Below are 22,670 nucleotides of genomic sequence, written 5' to 3'. Positions count from 1 at the left end.
TCTGGTTCCTTCGGCTCCCTGGCAGCATGTCGCAATGGACTTTATTACTGATCTGCCACGGTCTTCGGGCCACACGGTCATCTTGGTCGTGGCGGATCGATTTTCCAAAATGGCCCATTTTATTGCTCTGTCTGGCTTACCCTCTGCATCTGAGTTGGCGAGGATCTTCGCCACGCATGTTTTCCGGATTCATGGCTTCCCCAAGCATATTGTTTCTGACAGAGAGGTTCAGTTCACCTCACGGTTTTGGAGGGCCCTGTGCAATATGATGGAAGTAACGTTGGACTTCTCCTCTTCCTACCATCCCCAGACCAACAGCCAGGCAGAACGTACAAATCAAATCCTTGTGACTTATCTCTGGCATTTTTCCAACGCCCACCAGAACGACTAGTCCAGCCTGCTACCGTGGGCCGAATTCACCAACAACAACCATACCAGTGAATCCTCCTCCAAATCACCCTTCTTTATTGTCTACAGGCAACATCCTGGTGTGCCTCTGCCGGTACCTCCTGTCTCGGGTGTGCCGTCAGCCGATCTTCTGACCGAGGAGTTCTCCAAGGTCTGGCAGGAGACCAAAACCGCACTTGATCGTGCTCAAGGCAGGACTAAGAGACATGCCGATAAAAAACGCCTGGATTCTCCACTGTACCAACCCGGAGATAAAGTATGGCTGTCTTCAAAATTTGTCCGTCTGAAGCAACCCTCGTATAAACTAAGTCCTCGGTGTATATAGGTCTTAGCTCGCATCAATGATGTAGCCTACAAGTTAAAACTGCCCGCTTCGCTAAGGATTCCCAATTCTTTCCATGCTTCTCTCTTAAAGCCTGTTATACTTAACTGCTTTCATCCTTCCACTGGCTGCTCGCCCAGCCTGTGTCCGCACAGGATGTCTTTGAAGTTAAAGACATCCTTGCTATGAAAAGATCCAGAGGTAGGACCCTCTTCTTAATCGATTGGAAGGGTTTTGGTCCCGAGGAGAGATCTTGGGAGCCCCAGGAAAACATTCAAGCTTCTCGTATCTTGGCCAGATTCCTTTCCAGTCTCAAGAAGAGGGGTGTAAGGAGGGGGGTACTGTCACGCTCACCTCCGCCCGTCCTGCAGCTGCTGTGGCCGCGGCTCTGCCCACCGCTGCCGCAGCTCCCCCGGGCTGTGCTCCTGTCACCGCCACCCGGTCCGTCTCTGCCACAGCTTCCTGCCTCTCAGCATCAGCGGCTCCCGCCACCTCCCATGCTTCCACCGCGCTCTGGACTCTCCGGCGCCTCCGGTCCGCTCGACTCGCCCCCACTGCTGGCACCTGTCCATCACCTGTTGCTCTTCCTGTCCTGTGGCCGGCTGCTGCTTCCTCCCAGGTACACAGGCGCTCATCCAGGCACGCCCCCTAGACTAGGTGCTCTATCCCTTGGCCCATGACATCGCTGCCCCCTGATCCGGAAGTTCTGCAGCATGCCCTGTATCAGGCAGCCTCATCCTATGTTCCATGCCTGACTATCATTTGTGGTTCACGTTTGATATCGGGTCCATGCTTTCCTGCGTTCCCCCTGTCTCTGCGCTTTGCACCTTTTCTGGTCCTCCGATGGTTCCCTTCTTGTGACTTCCCTGTGTTCCCTTCCAAGTCCAGTCCATTCCTGCCTTCGTCTGCCTGTTCCAGTGTCTCACCCAGAATCTGTTCCTGTCTTCTTCCTTGCTGATCTCCTCCGTTTCCGTGGCTACAGCAGTCTCCCCTGTGGTCGTCACCTTCCTCCACCGGGTCGCCTGTATGTCTCCTGCCTGCTTCTCCTTCCGGCTGTTCCCAGGTATCAGCTTCCGGGGCGATAGTCTCCCTTGGGTCTGCCCCTAACGCTCCCTGTATAGGGGGTGGAACACCTGGCCAGCTCGCCTGAGGGAGGTTCATCTTCGCGGTCCTGAAGGTTCACCCCCGGAGCTCTCCAAGTCTCACAGATATCTATTGTGTGTGTGAGACACCATAATGATAATGATGCGCCAGGACAACTTAATAAAAGAGAAGCCGAGGATGCCAGCCGGTATGAGGCAGCTCACAGGGCTCACAGATTCATTTGCTTGACCAGAGTCCTACAAAGTTATTCGCTCATCTCTATTCAGTGGTCATTATTGAGAAAGCTCCAGAAATTTCTAACCTTTTTGTTTAAGTTCTTTAGTAACGAAAAACACATTGCTAATCTATCAAATGTGTTTAATCACACACACTACTCTACTGAAGACTCACTGTTGTTCCTGTCTGTGTCATTAGATGCTGAGCAACTCCAGCAACTTATATAATAATAATTATTTCTATAGTGCCAACATATTCCAGAGCACTTTACAATTCACAGGGGTATGTACAGATAATAAAGATATTGCAAAGTAACACATAGTTCAACAGTGACAGGAGGAGTGAGAGCCCTGCTCACAAGCTTACAATTTGTAAGGAAATAGGGGGATACAATAGAAACAAGGTGCTTGTCATGTATGATCCAGCCATAATTATAATAAATAAGGGTTATGATATAAAGCTGCATGATTTGGTCGTCAGTCAGTATCTACAGTTGTGGCCAAAAGTATTGACACCCCTGCAATTCTGTCAGATAATACTCAGTTTCTTCCTGAAAATGATTGCAAACACAAATTCTTTGGTATTATTATCTTCATTTAATTTGTCTTAAATGAAAAAACATAAAAGAGAATGAAGCAAAAAGCAAAACACTGATCATTTCACACAAAACTCCAAAAATGGGCCAGACAAAAGTATTGGCACCCTCAGCCTAATGCTTGGTTGCACAACCTTTAGCCAAAATAACTGCGACCAACCGCTTCCGGTAACCATCAATGAGTTTCTTACAATGCTCTGCTGGAATTTTAGACCATTCTTCTTTGGCAAACTGCTCCAGGTCCCTGATATTAGAAGGGTGCCTTCTCCAAACTGCCATTTTTAGATCACTCCACAGGTGTTCTATGGGATTCAGGTCTGGACTCATTGCTGGCCACCTTAGAAGTCTCCAGTGCTTTCTCTCAAACCATTTTCTAGTGCTTTTTGAAGTGTGTTTTGGTTCCTTGTCCATCTGGAAGGCCCATGACCTCTGAGGGAGACCCAGCTTTCTCACACTGGGCCCTACATTATGCTGCAAAATTTGTTGGTAGTCTTCAGACTTCATAATGCCATGCACACGGTCAAGCAGTCCAGTGCCAGAGGCAGCAAAGCAACCCCAAAACATCAGGGAACCTCCACCATATTTGACTGTAGGGACCATGTTTTTTTCTTTGAACGCCTCTTTTTTTCTCCTGTAAACTCTATGTTGATGCCTTTGTCCAAAAAGCTCTACTTTTGTCTCATCTGACCAGAGAACATTCTTCCAAAACATTTTAGGCTTTTTCAGGTAAGTTTTGGCAAACTCCAGCCTGGCTTTTTTATGTCTCGGGGTAAGAAGTGGGGTCTTCCTGGGTCTCCTACCATACAGTCCCTTTTCATTCAGACGCCGACAGATAGTACGGGTTGACACTGTTGTACCCTCGGACTGCAGGGCAGCTTGAACTTGTTTGGATGTAAGTCGAGGTTCTTTATCTAACATCCGCACAATCTTGCGTTGAAATCTCTTGTCAATTTTTCTTTTCCGTCCACATCTAGGGAGGTTTGCCTCAGTGCCATGGGCTTTAAACTTCTTGATGACACTGTGCCCGGTAGACACAGGAACATTCAGGTCTTTGGAGATGGACTTGTAGCCTTGAGATTGCTCATGCTTCCTCACAATTTGGTTTCTCAAGTCCTCAGACAGTTCTTTGGTCTTCTTTCTTTTCTCCATGCTCAATGTGGTACACACAAGGACACAGGACAGAGGTTGAGTCAACTTTAATCCATGTCAACTGGCTGCAAGTGTGATTTAGTTATTGCCAACACATGTTAGGTGCCACAGGTAAGTTACAGGTGCTGTTAATTACACAAACTAGAGAAGCATCACATGAGTTTTCGAACACTGCCAATACTTTTGTCCACCCTCTTTTTTATGTTTGGTGTGGAATTACAGTGGGGCAAAAAAGTATTTAGTCAGTCAGCAATAGTGCAAGTTCCACCACTTAAAAAGATGAGAAGCGTCTGTAATTTACATCATAGGTAGACCTCAACTATGGGAGACAAACTGAGAAAAAAAAATCCAGAAAATCACATTGTCTGTTTTTTTTTCATTTTATTTGCATATTATGGTGGAAAATAAGTATTTGGTCAGAAACAAGCAATCAAGATTTCTGGCTCTCACAGACCTGTAACTTCTTCTTTAAGAGTCTCCTCTTTCCTCCACTCATTACCTGTAGTAATGGCACCTGTTTAAACTTGTTATTAGTATAAAAAGACACCTGTGCACACCCTCAAACAGTCTGACTCCAAACTCCACTATGGTGAAGACCAAAGAGCTGTCAAAGGACACCAGAAACAAAATTGTAGCCCTGCACCAGGCTGGGAAGACTGAATCTGCAATAACCAACCAGCTTGGAGTGAAGAAATCAACTGTGGGAGCAATAATTAGAAAATGGAAGACATACAAGACCACTGATAATCTCCCTCGATCTGGTGCTCCACGCAAAATCCCACCCCGTGGGGTCAGAATGATCACAAGAACGGTGAGCAAAAATCCCAGAACCACGCGGGGGGACCTAGTGAATGAACTGCAGAGAGCTGGGACCAATGTAACAAGGCCTACCATAAGTAACACACTACGCCACCATGGACTCAGATCCTGCAGTGCCAGACGTGTCCCACTGCTTAAGCCTGTACATGTCCGGGCCCGTCTGAAGTTTGCTAGAGAGCATTTGGATGATCCAGAGGAGTTTTGGGAGAATGTCCTATGGTCTGATGAAACCAAACTGGAACTGTTTGGTAGAAACACAACTTGTCGTGTTTGGAGGAAAAAGAATACTGAGTTGCATCCATCAAACACCATACCTACTGTAAAGCATGGTTTTGTAAACATCATGCTTTGGGGCTGTTTCTCTGCAAAGGGGCCAGGACGACTGATCCGGGTACATGAAAGAATGAATGGGGCCATGTATCGTGCGATTTTGAGTGCAAACCTCCTTCCATTAGCAAGGGCATTGAAGATGAAACGTGGCTGGGTCTTTCAACATGACAATGATCCAAAGCACACCGCCAGGGCAACGAAGGAGTGGCTTCGTAAGAAGCATTTCAAGGTCCTGGAGTGGCCTAGCCAGTCTCCAGATCTCAACCCTATAGAAAACCTTTGGAGGGAGTTGAAAGTCCGTGTTGCCAAGCGAAAAGCCAAAAACATCACTGCTCTAGAGGAGATCTGCATGGAGGAATGGGCCAACATACCAACAACAGTGTGTGGCAACCTTGTGAAGACTTACAGAAAACGTTTGACCTCTGTCATTGCCAACAAAGGATATATCACAAAGTATTGAGATGAAATTTTGTTTCTGACCAAATACTTATTTTCCACCATAATATACAAATAAAATGAAAAAAAACAGACAATGTGATTTTCTGGATTTTTTTTTCTCAGTTTGTCTCCCATAGTTGAGGTCTACCTATGATGTAAATTACAGACGTCTCTCATCTTTTTAAGTGGTGGAACTTGCACTATTGCTGACTGACTAAATACTTTTTTGCCCCACTGTATATCCAATTTGGCTTTAGGACAATTCTTTTTGTGTTTTTTCATTTAAGACAAATTAAATGAAGATTGTTATGATTGAGTCACCGTAAGAGGCAGACACAAAAATAGAAGCTACGTCCAGAAAACCAGAGAAGTTGGCAACTATCAGATTGCAGACCCCTGAACCTATCAACACAACTAGCAGTAGCCGTGGGGGGTTCCTACGATGCCCTAGACCCCTCGATCACAGCCAGAGCGCTAAATAGCATAAAGACAGAAAAGGAAATCTAAACTGCCCCAGAGCAGACCCCAAAGTAAAAGGCAGCCCCCAACATATAATGATGGTGAAGCAAGATGAAAAAACACTCACACAGATAGAAAGATAGGCTGAGCAAACGATGGGGCCCAAGCTAACTAAACAGAAAAGGAAAGGAAGGTTGCTGTCTGCAATCTGCCAAAACCCTATCAAAGACATAAGCCAACAAGCTGAAATGAAAAAGACCCTGAAGCAGCTAGGCTTCAAAAACTAAATCAGCACTCAGGTATTTTCAGAAGACAGAGCTAAAGGAATTCAGCACACCCCAGCAGGGAATGGCAGAAATCCAGAAAAAACAAAGCAAAACAAAGTCAAAGCACCAATGCAAAAAGCCGAGCAGAAAACTTAGCTTTAGAGGAGCAGGAATTCAGACTGGTCTCCAAGGATCCCACAGAAAAATCACCCGCAGGGCAGAAGGGCGTCGGCAGCCTTATATCCTTTCAGTAACTCCACTCAGCCAGTCATCATCATCAGCCTCAGGTGTTTGATAATCAGGCTCACTACCTTTCTTTACCAGAAGAGGGAGTTCCTTGGGCCTCAGTAGTGAAGGGGAAAATGAACTCACAACAGTACCTCCCCCTTGAGGAGGGGTCACCGAACCCTCAACCACGCCACCAGGGCGATCAGGGTGAGCCCGATGAAAGGCACGCACAAATCTTTTGGCATGAATATCAGAGGCAGAGACCCAGGAATTATCCTCCTGACCATAACCCTTCCACTTAACCAAATACTGGAGTCTCCGTCTAGCCAGATGGGAATCCAGTACTTTCTCTACCTCATATTCCATGTTACCTTCAACCAATACAGGGTCTGGAGGTGCCACCCCCGGAACAACAAGTTCAACAAACCTCTTCAACAAAGATTTATGGAACACATTATGGATTTTAAATGTGACAGAAAGAGCCAAACGAAATGAGACCGGATTAATAATCTCCAAAATCTTGTAAGGTCCAATAAATCTAGGCTTAAACTTAGGAGAAGCCACCTTCATAGCAATATTTTTTGATGATAACCACACCATATCACCAACCTTAAACTGGGGACCAATGGTCCTATGTCGGTTGGAAAACCGCTGGGCCTTTTCCTGGGAGAGAGATAACTTATCCACCACTTGGTCCCATATCTGGTGCATTCTCTCCACCACAGTGTCAACACCTGGGCAGGCAGAGGGCTCCACCTGCCCTGAAGAAAATCGAGGATGAAACCCAAAGTTACAAAAAAAAGGTGACATCAAAGTGGCAGAACTAGCTCTATTATTTAAAGCAAATTCGGCCAAGGGCAAAAATGAAACCCAATCATCCTGATCAGCAGAAATAAAACATTTCAAATATGACTCCAAGGTCTGGTTTGTTCTCTCTGTCTGCCCATTGGTCTGAGGGTGAAAAGCAGAGGAGAAGGACAACTGAATTCCCAGCTTGGAACAGAAAGTTCTCCAAAATCTAGAGACAAACTGGACTCCTCTGTCAGATACAATGTTCTCAGGAATCCCGTTCAAGCGAACCACCTGTTGTAAAAACAGGGGCACCAATTCAGAGGAAAACGGCAACTTAGGGAGTGGTACAAGATGAACCATCTTAGAGAACCTATCACAAATCACCCAAATAACAGTCATCCTTTGAGAGACAGGCATATCAGAGATGAAATCCATTGAAATATGGGTCCATGGCCTCTTGGGGACAGGCAAAGGCATCAACAACCCACTAGAGCAAGAACACGATTTAGACCGGGAGCACGTCCCACAGGACTGCACAAAATTCCTGACATCACGAGACAAGGAGGGCCACCAAAAAGACCGACTCACCAGATCTCTAGTACCAAAAATACCTGGATGACCAGCCAAAGCAGAGCAATGAACTTCAGACATCACTCTCTTCTTCCACTGGTCAGGAACATACAACTTTCCACTGGGACAACGCTCAGGTTTGTCCTCCTGGAACTCTTCCAGAGCACGTCTCAAATCGGGCGAGATGGCAGAAAGAACTACCCCTTCACCTAAGATGGTAGCAGGCTTGGTCACCACAGGAGAATCAGCAAAGAAGCTCCTAGAGAGGGCGTCTGCCTTGACATTCTTAGTTCCAGGAAGAAAAGAAACCACAAAATCAAAACGTGTAAAAAACAAGGCCCACCTAGCCTGTCTAGGGTTCAAGCGCTTAGCCGACTCTAGGTAAATCAAATTCTTGTGGTCAGTGAGGACCACGACTTGATGCTTAGCTCCCTCCAACCAATGTCTCCACTCCTCAAATGCCCATTTCATGGCCAACAGTTCCCGATTCCCCACATCATAGTTACGTTCAGATGGAGAGAACTTTCGGGAAAAGAAAGCACAGGGATTCATTTTAGATGTTACAGGATCCTTTTGGGACAAAACAGCTCCTGCACCAATCTCAGAAGCATCCACCTCTACCTGGAACGGAAGTGAGACATCAGGTTGCCGCAAAACCGGGGCGGAGGTGAATCTTCGCTTCAGCTCCTGAAAGGAAGAAACAGCCTCCGGAGACCAATTTAACACATCAGCACCCTGAGTCAAATCAGTCAATGGCTTGGCAATACTAGAAAATTTTGCTATAAATTTCCGATAAAAATTAGCAAAACCCAAAAACTTCTGGAGGGCCTTCAAAGAAGTGGGCTGAACCCAATCGTAAATAGCCTGTACCTTGGCCGGGTCCATTTCAATAGTTGACGGGGACAAAATAAATCCCAAAAAATAAATCCTCTGTACTCCAAAAAGGCATTTAGATCCTTTGACATACAGGGAATTCTCCCTCAAGATTCGGAACACAGTCCGAATATGTTCCACATGAGAATCCCAATCCTTGGAGAAGATCAAAATATCATCCAGATAGATAATCAAAAATTTATCAACAAAATCTCGGAAAATATCGTTCATGAAGCACTGGAAGACAGAAGGGGCATTAGTGAGCCCAAAAGGCATCACCAGGTACTCAAAATGTCCCTCCGGAGTATTAAACGCCGTCTTCCATTCATCCCCATGCTTAATGTGAATAAGATTATACGCCCCCCTGAGGTCAAGCTTGGTAAACCAGCAAGCACCTTTAACTCTGGAGAATAGATCAGAAATCAAGGGTAACGGATACTGATATTTAACAGTAATTTTGTTGAGGGCACGATAATCAATACAAGGTCTTAATGATCCATCCTTTTTGGCTACAAAAAAAAACGGCACCTAAGGGTGACGAGGATGGTCTAATATGACCCTTCTCCAACGCCTCCTTAATATAGGATCGCATAGCCTCGTGCTCGGGTACAGATAAATTGAAGAGCCGACCCTTGGGAAATTTACACCCCGGGCTCAGTTCAATTGCACAGTCATAACTCCTATGAGGAGGCAGAGACGCAGACTCATTCTCACTAAATACATCATAAAAGTCCGCCAAATAATCAGGAACATCATGCGACTGAGGAGAGGTGGAAAACAACGGAGCCTCACTAAAGGCACACCGACAACCCCAACTCACCACAGACACAGATTTCCAATCCAAAACTGGATTACGAATTTGTAACCAGGGAAACCCCAGAACAATAGTATCATGCAGATTATGCAACACCAAAAATCTGCAATTTTCTTGATGGTCTGGGGCGACCCGCATTACCACCTGGGTCCAAAACTGAGGTTTATTTTTAGCCAAAGGAGTAGCATCAATCCCCCTCAAAGGGATAGGCATCTGCAGAGGTGTCATCGGAAATCCACAACGTTTAGCAAAATCCAAGTCCATTAGGTTTAGGGCTGCTCCCGAATCCACAAAAGCCTTGGCGGAAAATGTGGACAGGGAGCAGATCAGAGTAATAGCCAGAAGAAACTTAGGTTGAACACCACCAACAGAAAACGTGTGTGCAAAGCGTTTCTCTCGTTTAGGACAGACAGAAATAATATGCGAGGCATCTCCACAGAAAAAACACAACTTATTACGCCTTCTGAACTCCTGACGCTGCTCTCTGGAAAAAACTCTATCACATTGCATAGGTTCAGACATTTGTTCAACAGGTGGCAACACCTCTCGTGCAGCTTTGCGTTCGCGCAAACGCCGATCAACCTGAATGGCTAATGATATAGAATCGTCAAGACCAGAGGGAACAGGAAATCCCACCATAGTATCTTTTACGGCTTCTGACAACCCCTTCCGAAAGAGAGCAGCCAAGGCATTATCATTCCAGGTAGTAAGTACTGCCCACTTTCGGAATTTTTGACAGTACAATTCTGCAGAATCACGACCCTGGTTCAATGCCAGCAGGGTCTTTTCAGCCTGATCAATGGCATTAGGTTCATCATACAACAACCCCAAGGCCTGAAAAAATGCGTTCACATTAGTCAGAATAGGATCATCTGGTTTCAAAGAAAACGCCCAATCCTTGGGATCGCCACGCAACAAAGAGATGACAATTTTAACCTGCTGCGCGGAGCTCCCTGTCGAGTTAGGCTTCAAGGCAAAAAATAATTTACAATTATTTTTGAAATTCAAAAATTTAGACCGATCCCCAAAAAATACATCAGGTGTAGGAATCTTTGGTTCAGCAGCATGTAAATGAGCAAGGTAGGCGGAAATTCCCCGCACTTCCGCAGCGAGCTGCTCCACACGATCAGACAATTGCTTTATCTCCATTGAGAGAAAAAAAAATTCCCCCTACGGCCTCAGAGATATAGAGGAAAAAATATACACAAAGAATTTCTGACACCCTTTTTTTTTTTACAATTCTTTCCTGCTATAGAGTACCCTAGGATCTGCGGTATGGCGGGTGATTCTGTTATGATTGAGTCACCGTAGGAGGCAGACACAAAAATAGAAGCTACGTCCAGAAAACCAGAGAAGTTGGCAACTATCCGATTGCAGACCCCTGAACCTATCAACACAACTAGCAGTAGCCGTGGGGGGTTCCTACGATGCCCTAGACCCCTCGATCACAGCCGGAGCGCTAAATAGCCTAAAGACAGAAAAGGAAATCTAAACTGCCCCAGAGCAGACCCCAAAGTAAAAGGCAGCCCCCAACATATAATGACGGTGAAGCAAGATGAAAAAACACTCACACAGATAGAAAGATAGGCTGAGCAAACGATGGGGCCTAAGCTAACTAAACAGAAAAGGAAAGGAAGGTTGCTGTCTGCAATCTGCCAAAACCCTATCAAAGACATAAGCCAACAAGCTGAAATGAAAAAGACCCTGAAGCAGCTAGGCTTCAAAAACTAAATCAGCACTCAGGTATTTTCAGAAGACAGAGCTAAAGGAATTCAGCACACCCCAGCAGGGAATGGCAGAAATCCAGAAAATCAAAGCAAAACAAAGTCAAAGCACCAATGCAAAAATCTGAGCAGAAAACTTAGCTTTAGAGGAGCAGGAATTCAGACTGGTCTCCAAGGATCCCACAGAGAAATCACCTGCAGGGCAGAAGGGCATCGGCAGCCTTATATCCAGTCAGTAACTCCACTCAGCCAGTCATCATCATCAGCCTCAGGTGTTTGATAATCAGGCTCACTACCTTTCTTTACCAGAAGAGGGAGTTCCTCGGGCCTCAGTAGTGAAGGGGAAAATGAACTCACAACAGAAGATAATAATACCAAAGAATTTGCGTTTGCAATCATTTTCAGGAAGAAACTGAGTATTATCTGACAAAATTGCAGGGGTGTCAATACTTTTGGCCACAACTGTATCTAAGTACAGTTACCAAGTGCTATTGGGTGCATAGAGGATGTGGCAACAAATAAGTAAGAGGGAGAAGATTCTGAGGACAGCTGGAAGGGGGAGCATGGGAGAGTCAATAAGTAAAGTGAGGAGATAAGACTGTCTAAAGAAATATGTTTTTGAAGCATACTTGAAAATTATGGGGCTAGGTATTAATTGGATCTTAAGGGGTAGTGCATTCTAGAAAACTGGTGAAGCATGAGAGGCGTCTTGGAGATGGAAGTGGGAGGATCAGATTACAGAGCATGGTAGTCTTATATTAGATGCAGAACATAGCGCATGGGTAGGGTGATAGTCAGCAATGAGGGAGGAGATGTAGAATGGTGCAGAACTATGGAGAGCTTAGTGGGTAAGATCGATGAGTTTATAAAGTGCTCTTTAGTGGTTGGGTGACCAGTGCCATGACTGCCACCAGGTGGAGGCATCTGTGTTGCACTCGGACAGAAATATGATCCTTGCTGTTACATTCAGGATCTATTCGAGAGGAGACAGACAGAAGGAAATGTGAAGTAATATGGTCACTGGTGCAGGCATTAGGGCAAGAAGAAACAAGGTGCCAAGTAACTTCCTCTTCTGTGAAAGGTTTAACTTCCCACAAACAAGCTGTTGACAGAGAGGACAAAGATATGCACTGACTGGGGAAGACAATTTTTGGAGAAATGTCCTGACTGTGGGCGATATTGAAATCTTTACTAAAGTATGCCTCATAAGAGCACAAAGACAGAGCTAAATATTCTATCTGAGGTTGTTACTATCTGTGGTAACTACTTCCCTCTAGCACATCCAAGACTTCTTTTGTGTTGTGCTCCTCTTTAGATTAATACTTGCCCCAAAAGATCTACTATGTTGCAAAATTTGTGAATAGATCATAATACAGCTATGTGCATGAGCCACTAGGAAACGTAGTGGATGTGGTGTATATGGACTTTTCAAAAGCTTTTGATACGGTGCCACACAAAAGGTTGATACATAAAATGAAACAATGGGGATAGGGGAAAATATGTGTAAGGCTAGTTTCACACTAGCGTTTATTCCATTCAGCGCATGGCGCCGCTAAGCCCCGCCCCCTCCCGGCTCCCTGTCTGCCCCATCCGGTCATCGCCGCCTACTATCGCACATGGACGCTTGCGATCTGCGCACCCTATCTTTAGCATAGGGAGCGCAGATCGTGTGCTAGTAGGATTTTGGCGTGCGCTGCGCACTTTTGAAGGTGCGCCGAGCACGCCGAAATGCAACATGCTGCGTTCGGTGCACATGGGCGCACCTTCAAAAGTGTGCAGCGCATGGCAAAATCCTACTAGCGCACAGCCAGCGCACGATCTGCGCACCCTATGCTAAAGATAGGGTGCGCAGATCGCAAGCGTCCATGTGCGATAGTAGGCGGCGATGACCGGATGGGGCGGGCAGGGATCCGGCAGGGGGCGGGGCTTAGCGGCGCCGTGCACTGCGTGGAAAAAACGCTAGTGTGAAACTAGCCTAAGTGGGTTAAGAGTTGGCTCAGGGATAGGAAACAAAGGATGGTTATTAACGGAGCATACTCGGACAGGGTCATGGTTAGCAGTGGGGTACCGCAGGGGTCAGTGTTGGGTCCACTTCTTTTTAATATATTTATTAATGACCTTGTAGGGGGCATACAGAGTAGAATTTCAATATTTGCAGATGACACTAATCTGCAGGATAATCAATACAGAGGAGGACAATTTAATATTACGGGAAGATTTTTGTAAACTAGAAGCATTTTTATTGTCAGAGGATACAAGTTTTTTACTGGATTCTAGTAACATATCCTTAAACATGCCCCATTTAAGGTGGGCATTTCCAGTTGCCATGATATGGTTCCAGTATACAACAGAATAAGACCTGTTCTGTGTTTTAAAGACACTCCTGGTTTTGGGATACAAATACTGATGAAATACTGATCAAAAATACTGCTGTGTTAATAAAGCCTTAAGCTTGTATTCTGCCTATCACATGGCATTTACTCTCAATTTGACACCCTTGTGCACTGGAGCAAATCATCCAACAAAACTGACGTAAGATGTAGTTTAGGCTAGCTTCACACTAGCATTCGGCAGGGCTGCGGATGGCAGCCTACTTCCTTCTTTCTTCCTTCGTTAAGCCCTGCGCACTGCGACACCTCTTCCTTCAGCTCCACCTATATCTGCATGCGTCCTGCACACCCTATCTTTAACATTGGGTATGCAGGCCATGAGGATGTATGCTGACGCATCCTAATGGTCTGCGTACCCAATGTTAAACATAAGGTATGCAGGATGCATGCAGATGTAGGCAGAGCTGATGGAAGAGGTACAGCAGTGGGCGGGGCTTAATGAAGGAAGGAAGAAGGAAGTAGGCTGCCATCCGCAGCGCTACACAACACAAGTGTGAAGCCAGCCTAACACATTAATGATAGTTTTCTTCATTTATATCTGATGTTGGGGCCTAGACTCGTAAACTAATCGTAATTCCTTAATGCTTGTTGGCCCCATGATTGACTAAACCCAATGCTGTCTGTAATCCTTACATGATATGCTTCCATGTGTAATGAACTTTATTCATGTACTGGAATTGTATTTGAATAGGTCAGAGAGAGGCAAAAAAATATCCTTCAAATCGTTTTTTTAGCTGAAGCTGAGATTATGGCATGTTGCTTTGCAAAGCTTATCATAGAAGCTGCTTGACCTAACATTTGTCTTTTGATATCTCTTTTAAAGTGAGAAGAAGCTTGTTCAAGTAGCAAACCTACTTTAATGGCATTTAGCATTCATCATGTTCCTTGACTTCATCTGCATCCTTGCAAAAAGAGGCATCAGAACATACTCATTGGATAATTGCAATGTTGATGCATTAAAATTCACTTGCCCTTTCCATTTTTCCCCGTGCTTGGGGGAATCAGTTGTAAAAAGGTCAAACACATAACTTTGCAGCCTCTAGCCGTCTCTGTTCTTTTCTTTTGCAATTCTTCTCTCTGATTAAACTGCCAGATAAATCTAGGCACCATTGCCCAGCCTTTCACATTGAATGATCTCCTGCATCTGTTGCTATAAGCATTGTTAAGATAGTATGCAACTCCAGTTGTTTCACCTAGATATTGCTTAATGCCTACTTTTATCTTTTTGGCTGTACCTTTCTTCCTCTAAAAATAGTACTGAATGATGAAAATTTAGACAAAGTCCTAAGCAGGTATATAAACGAATGGCCAATTGATCAAGCTCACTTATTTTTAGAGCCTTACCACTATCTCTTTTTCAAAGTTTTTAAATGCCACTATTAGAGATTAGCAAATATATTCAAGTGGGGTTCAATTCTACATGAATATTATACAAATGCACAATTGACAAACTGGGCAGATTCAGAAAAATGGCAGCCTCTGTCCGCTATTTTGTTAAACCATAAAGTGCCATCAAGAGGTTAAAAGGTGAAAAAACTTATACGGTAATCACCTTACTTCTCACCCCTCCAACCCTTCCTCTCCTCACAGTCCCCCATACAGTTCATGTCACACTGTGAGGAGAATCACTGTGCGCATTCATATGCAAGGTCACGGTGCACATTGTGACATCATGAGTATCTAACCTCAAGTGTGCTTGCACAGAACTATACTGGGCCTCATCAGAACCATAAGAATAGGAAGTTCTGGCCTAGTGTGAAGAGACCCTGGGATTCAGCACCCATGATGGTAATCAGAAGATACAGTGAGAACTGAATGGGTAATGTTGAGGAGCGAAAAGGGCAGTGCAAGAGCCCCCAGATGATTATTAGGGACATTCAATTCAAGGAGAATGAATTCACTGTGAAAAAAAGACATGGGAAAATCTGCATGAACAAGCTATATTGAATTTTTCCTGATCCGCCCTAATTACTACTGCAGTTGTTACCACACAGAAACGTTGAAAATAATAAATGTCATAGCAAAACTATCTTGTAGAGAAGAGGTCAGGTTCTACACAAGGAAAACAAAACCACTTTTTTTTCTTTTTATTATGGTTATTTCTTTTGTCATTAAATTTAGTAAATCAAATAGCAAAAAATGAGACATTAAGCCACCAAAACATAAAAATATATCTAATGTGTACAGTTAGTTTTTTACTTTGCTCCAAAAGATGATGCAGAAGGTGAAATAAAATATTTTACATGATTCCTTCGTATACATGCTACAATTCCAAAGGAAGTAATCTGCTGTCATATACCTACAGTGGAATTTGTCATGGGTTTACCATGACATAAAGGAGCCAGAGGACCGTAGCGTCTGATTTCTCCTCCTGCAATGATTAGAAGCACTTCACCTTCATATTAAAAGGTGTACATTTATTTTAGCAGTGCAGGGGTTAATCTGCTCAATTGAGAGTTCCTGGAAGTTAAGGCTCTCAGCTGTGCACTGCTAGCCACTTCCATCCTATGTAAACTGGGTCCTGGCTAGCACTCAATGTCAGAGTAGCTTATGCTGCATGGCTAGAGGTTGTTGTTGGTTATTATTGGAGAAGACGTTTGGTGGATTTATCTGTGACTGTTGCTAGGTTTTGAGTGTGTGATAATTCCCTTTCTTCTCCTACTTTGGTTTAACCCAATCCTCTACACCATTCTGAGTCCATTAAATGATCAATATTTCTACATTGATGCCAATTTATTTTCTTAACCTAAACTACATTTCGGAGGGTTTCAGCTTTCAAAAGAATAATTTATACAACCAATGGATGAATTTAATGTCAGATTATAAGCTTTTATTTACATAACATGGATAAGCGACATAACTTCTGTCAGGGAGTGTATGTGACTCCAGTTTCCCTTGAGGCAGCTATGTCTCTGGCTATTTGGGTGGATTGCCATCTTCACCAGAGACATAAAGAGAATCCTCAATGTGTGGGCGGTCCAGGTCAAAGGGAACCTGGACTGAATCATCTGAGGAACCCATACAGTTGGATGGAGCAACTCGTTCTGGAATGCAGTCTGTTGTTCGGCACAATGGGAGAGTATGTTTTTACTGTGGTAGAAAGAGCCATTTCATGGGCATGTGTCTTTCCCTATCTCACTGTAAACAACTGCTGGAAAACTAATGAGCCCGGGTTGCACGGAGGTCAGCAACCCAGATGTACATATCTCATACGTGGGTACGACTATAATTTTTTCTGCCTGCTGAAATCTATCTGGGCAAAAAAAGGTGCTTATTTCTGGCTTTCTGGACAGTGGGACAAGCTTTAACTTGATGTCCAGGTCCAGGGCCTCAAACCACATACACTGCTCCGAGGTGCGGTATTCTTGTAAACAGTCATTTTTTCCCCCTATCTTTATGTGTGCACATTGTGGCTAGCCAATCAGGGCACAGGAAATACCCACAATGTCCTGACACAATAGGTTGTGTCATTGACTGCTGAAATTATATGTCCCTCTCCATATAAATAGCGGATATCTTGTTTTGGCACCATTTTGACACTGTAACAGTGCAGAAAGGCTGCTCCTGATGCTGTTGACACTGTTAACAGAAAAAATTTAGCTAGTTAGTTAGGTTGTTGTATATCAGTCAGATAGTGTAGCTTGCAAGTGTCCAGTGTGGCTATTACATTTACCTTCCAGCACATTTTTTTGCCATTACTGAGGTGCACAGACAAAGCCAGCAGGGAACATGTCCAACAAATGTGTTGTGCACTGCTTCTATTGTGCTCCATGCACGAGTATAGCATTCTATTTAATATTTTTTCACTAGCTGAATGTGAAACAGTCTGCTGTATCCCACCTTGTCATTTAGTGTTGTGGTGATATGAAATTCTCTGCAGACCTAAAGCACATAAAAAAAGTAGAATTTTTTCTGTTGTTAAGTGTGAAACAGCCTGCTGTATCCTGCATTGTCATTTTGTGGCGGTGATATGAACCTGTCTGCAGACCTAATGTGCATTAAAAAAAAATTAAATTTTTTTCTGTTGCTGAATGTGATACAGCCCACCATATCCCACATTGTCATGTTGTGGCGGTGATATGAACCTGTCTGCAGACCTAACTTGCATTAAAAAAATTCTAATAGTTTCTGTTCTGAATGTGATATAGCCCGCCGTATCCCACATTGTCATGTGGTGGCGGTGATATGAACCTCTCTGCAGACCTAACGTGCATTAAAAAAATTATATTTTCTGTTGCTGAATGTGATACAGCCCCCCGTATCCCACGTTGTCATTTTGTGGCTGTGATGTGAAGCTCTCTGCAGACCTCAAGCACATTAAAATATTTATTTTTTCGGTTGATAAACATGATACAGTCTGCTAAATCCAACCTTTTCATTTAGTGGCTTTGAAATTGTTCTGTGTGCATAGCTATTGCACATTAAAATTAGTGTATTTTATTTTTTTACAAATGTGATACAGCAGCCGAAATCTGAGTTAGAAATCATTTTGAGCCTATCTTCTAGATTATGAGCAACTTTGGCATCCAATTTCTCATGGGCATCTTTTATACCTAGCTTGAGACACACATCTGTTACACTTATCTTCTGATGAGCATCAAACGCTCTCTGGTAATTGGTGTTGGGAAAATGAGTAATCATTGTAAGCTGGATCCTGGATCTCGTACTTCCCATAGACACCCTGTTATTCATCATGTTGCATGTTCCCATTCCCGTCAATGTCATGGCCCTTTTCCTGATCAGTTCATGTAATGACTGTGGGCCATATTTCTCCAGGAAACCTGCCCCTTACCAGCAGCAACTGTAGGAAAGAATGTATTCCAATGCCACGGACAATCTTCTAGATTATACAGGCCTCATCCACACACAAAATAAATATTTTATTTTACTAACTGAATACAGAAGGGGAGATCTCAGTTTGAAATTGTTTTAAGCATCTAGTCAATGTTATACAGGCCTCATCGACAGGCCCCCCCCAAAATTTTTCTGTTACTAACGTCATACAGGAATAAAACAAAAACACATGACCATAGTCCTATCATTAAAAATATTTTATTGATATACCATAATAATATAAAACCAAGGTTTAATTAAAAAAGCAAAACATCAAATATATATATGATAATATGCATAAAAATTGACATAGAAATTAAAGGGTCAGCTAACCATAATCATAAGAGAAGGTTACACATATGTGTAGGGTCCCATGCCACAGAAAAATATGCAAATAGTGTTACATAAAGAATATAAAAATATATATAATAGTGCCGTAAAGATATGTGATAAAAAACATATATTAACAAAACGACATACAATTAGATTAGAGTGCAAAATATGTGCTAACAAAAAACACAATTTGTGTGAATAATAAACACTAAAGTGCAAAGTGCAATAGTGTCCAGCAGGGGTTGCTACACATAGATAGAATTGCGATTTTGTGACCACGAACATATATCTCTTAACAAATGAGAGCGTATGAAGGCGCAGTTAGGAGATAAACAATCACCACAGGTAGTAGTAAACCAATCAGAAAAGCGAAATGGTTGCTGCCAACAACAAAACTATAGTGTTAAATAGTTATACCTGTGGATTTATAAATGCTCCTATACGCCAGAGGTAGCTACCCTTCCCCAACGCGCGTTTCGGCCAATTGCCTTCGTCAGGGGCCCCCCGAGGAAGCGGTCTCCTATACCGCGAAACGCGCGTAGGGGCATACAAGCTGACGCCTACTACACATTAGGACATGATGGGTATGTTTAACCAGCTCATTTGAGCTTATTTCTGACGTTTCCCACAGGATTGTTTACTATATTATCTATGACACACTGACATGGCGTATGTCTGAGTTTCCCATACATTTAGTCTTAGGACATATTGGTTGACCTATACTCAGTTTACCAGTCATTGGCACTGTCATTTCTATCTATGTACCACACAACATATAATGTTGCCCTGGGGTTGCTGCTTGACAGCACAATGGATTAACTAATTGTTCTGTGGCTGGTTCAGTGACTACTCTCTATGCCATTATTTCATTGTCATTGTGACTACACTGCATACCTGTGGTATTTGTCTTTTGGCCATACATGCCCATCACGGGCTGTCTGCTTGTTTTACTAGTATCGGGCCTCATGTGATTACCCATTTTATTGGTTCTGTAATTTTCCTGTATCTCCAACGTGTGTCTTTTTTGATAAATAAAAATAATATACGGTTGAAATGGATTTGGATTCTAGGCTCTCCTTTCTCTCATTCTATTGAGAATCGTCTCCATGTTAATAGATTTAATGAGGCACTATTCATGTATTTTACTAATAATGGAATAAGGATGTTTCTTTGGAGTATTTTTCTTATACCTAGCTGTTTAGTAGTTTAGTTCTCCAACCCCTGTTCTCTAGTAGTTTAGTTATCCATCTTATGGTGTATTGTGGTTTATTTCTCCATCCTCATGTGCCCTACAAGCCTTGGGGAATGCAAGACTTGTGGAGAAGCTCCTTCCCCGACTGCCGCTCCAGCCACCAGAGTCACCCAGTGCCCAGTAATCTAGATGTAACTCCCCTGTCCAGGTGTCATTGTTTAAAAGCACCATGGCAGACAGAATTATTCAGGGAACAGGTGATGTTGTCTGCGACTTGTTGCTGTAGTGCATGCACATCAATCTTAGAGAAGTAATGGTGACTGGGCAACTGGTACTGGGGTGAATGTGACAGCCATCAACTTTCGAAAACCATCTGTATAAAAAGGTGAAAAGGCTGCATTTTGATGGCCAACAGAAAAAGGCTGCATTTTGGTGGCCAACAGATTGGAGTGGCCATGCAATAATTGAAGCGATGGCCGGGGAACCACAACGGTGCAGGGAGACTATGGTACACAAGGTGATGTGCAAACAACATAGGGCAAAATTTATTGGAAGGCAAGGAATGAAGTGTCTAAGGAAGGTGCAAACGGGTATGCAGCGGCAAAAGATAATTTACAAGAGTTTGTATTCTTTAGCTGGGCCATCAAATAGCATTGCTCCAACTATTACAGGATCAATATATTTCAAACAAGCAAATCCAAACAATGAACACAGAATGATGCTACTCTAAGTGTAGCCTCCCAGGCCTTTTCAAACAGGCCACACGGCAGCTGTGTTCTGTCTATTGAAGCCTACACTAGGCCCTGACGTGCACACACGGGAACAAACTCACGGTAGTGTTGGGGATTCAAGTCCAGTCCCGGGGCCCCCAGAAGTCCCATACGGTGGTGCGCACATCTGTCTGGAGGATCCATGAAACGTGGTCTTCTCCTTGCTTCAGGGTTCTAGAGGTACTCCTGGAAACTGTAAATCCCTTTCTCGGTCTCTTCATGGCTTCTCACAGTAGCACAGGACAGCCACCTTTGCTATCCCAGAAGGGTCTGTTCAATTTCACAAGTCCAAGGCGTCCAGGCTGTGAGACCTTTTTCACAGCTACAAGCACAGCCGAATTCAGAAACAGCTTCCTTCTCTCTCCCTCTCACAGGCTGAACCCCTCACCTCTCCAGTCTTGGCAGTACATAACACAGTCTTTTGCAGGGGGAGTAGATCATTTCATCACACCAACCAAAGGGGTGCTGTCTCTTAAAGTGGCAGCATGTCTCTCACTGTCCATAACAGCACCGGCCTCCTTACATGCCTCCCTACTGAAGAATGGTCATCCTCAGCAATAACAACATCAAGGTTGCAGTGTAATGAAGAAACTTGCAATGCAGGAACAGCACCTATAAAGGAGGCAACAAAATCATAAAAACAGGCAGACTACACTGCTCTACGTATCGGACTGGTGGAACCCCTGCAGTAGACCTCTGGGATCTCTGGAGTTCTTGGCTATCTTCCTGAGGAACACTTGCTGCAGGAGTCATCGTGAGTAGAGTTGAGCGAAACAGGTCGGTCATATTCAAAAATCTGCGACATTCGCTGAAGTCGGGTTTCATGAAACGAAACCCGACTATAGCGTGAGGTCGGCCACGAGGTCGGCGACCAGATCGCCAAAGTCGCATTTCAAAAGATGCTTCCAGCGCCCTTTTTCAGCCAATGATGGAGGACGCACACTGTGGGCAGCGCGATGACATAGGCATCGGTCACCACCATCATTGAGAAGGGCATGCAAGTGATTGGCTGGCTTTGTGTGGCATCACAGGGGCTATAAAAGGGCGTGACCGCCGACCGCCATCTTACTTCTGCCGAAATTAGCATTAGGGAGAGGTTGCTGCTGTTGATTCAGAATAAGGGAGAGCGTTAGGCAGGGAAGAAGAACCAAAAAACTGCTTCTGCTGTTAGCGATTTCCACTTACAACACAACACTTTGTGTGCAGTGACAGGGGAGGCTATATTTTTGTGCATCAGCTCTGTTGGTTATTAGGCTTCCTTATAAGGCTCCCTGATAGCTGCATTGCTGTTTGCACACTGCTGTGCAAACTGCTTCTTTAAAAGCAAAAATACTTTTCTTCCTCTTTTCTGCACAGTTACCAAGCGTTCATTTTTCCACCCTTTTGTGTGTTCAGCAATCCTGCTTATTAGGCTGCCTGTGTCCATACTTGGACAGAGAGCATCATTGTCAGCGTCCTCAAATCTCTAGTGAGATCCAAATTCTCACCAATCCTATAGACACCCTCCACCTTGTCATACACCATCCAATTTCAGCCTGTTACATTGAGGTGCAATATCTCCTGGGCCTGAGACAATAGTTCTGCGTCCTCAAATTTATAGTGAGATTCAAAAATATTCAGGATTGAGAGTCCTCAGTAGTTGATACCTTTTAATGGCTAACTGAAAAGATGGTAATACATTGCAAGCTTTCGAGACTACTCAGGTCTCTTCATCAGGCTAGACTAATACAAGATCTGAAGTCACATATTTATGCACAATACAGCCTAGAAAATATGAGATTCAAATTCTCACCAATCCTATAGACACCCTCCACCTTGTCATACACCATCCAATTTCAGCCTGTTACATTGAGGTGTAATCTCTCCTGGGCCTGAGACAATAGTTCTGCATCCTCATATCTATAGTGAGATTCAAATTCTCACCAATCCTATAGGCACCCTCCACCTTGTCATACACCATTCAATTTCAGCCTGTTACATTGAGGTGTAATCTCTCCTGTGCCTGAGACAATAGTTCTGCGTCCTCAAATCTATAGTGAGATTCA

The sequence above is a fragment of the Dendrobates tinctorius genome, unplaced genomic scaffold (genome assembly GCF_039654945.1).
Source record: "Dendrobates tinctorius isolate UK_male_01 unplaced genomic scaffold, ASM3965494v1 ptg000011l, whole genome shotgun sequence".
NCBI lineage: Eukaryota > Metazoa > Chordata > Amphibia > Anura > Dendrobatidae > Dendrobates > Dendrobates tinctorius.
The sequence above is the reverse complement of the archived record's forward strand: the minus strand, read 5'-3'. Positions refer to the sequence as shown.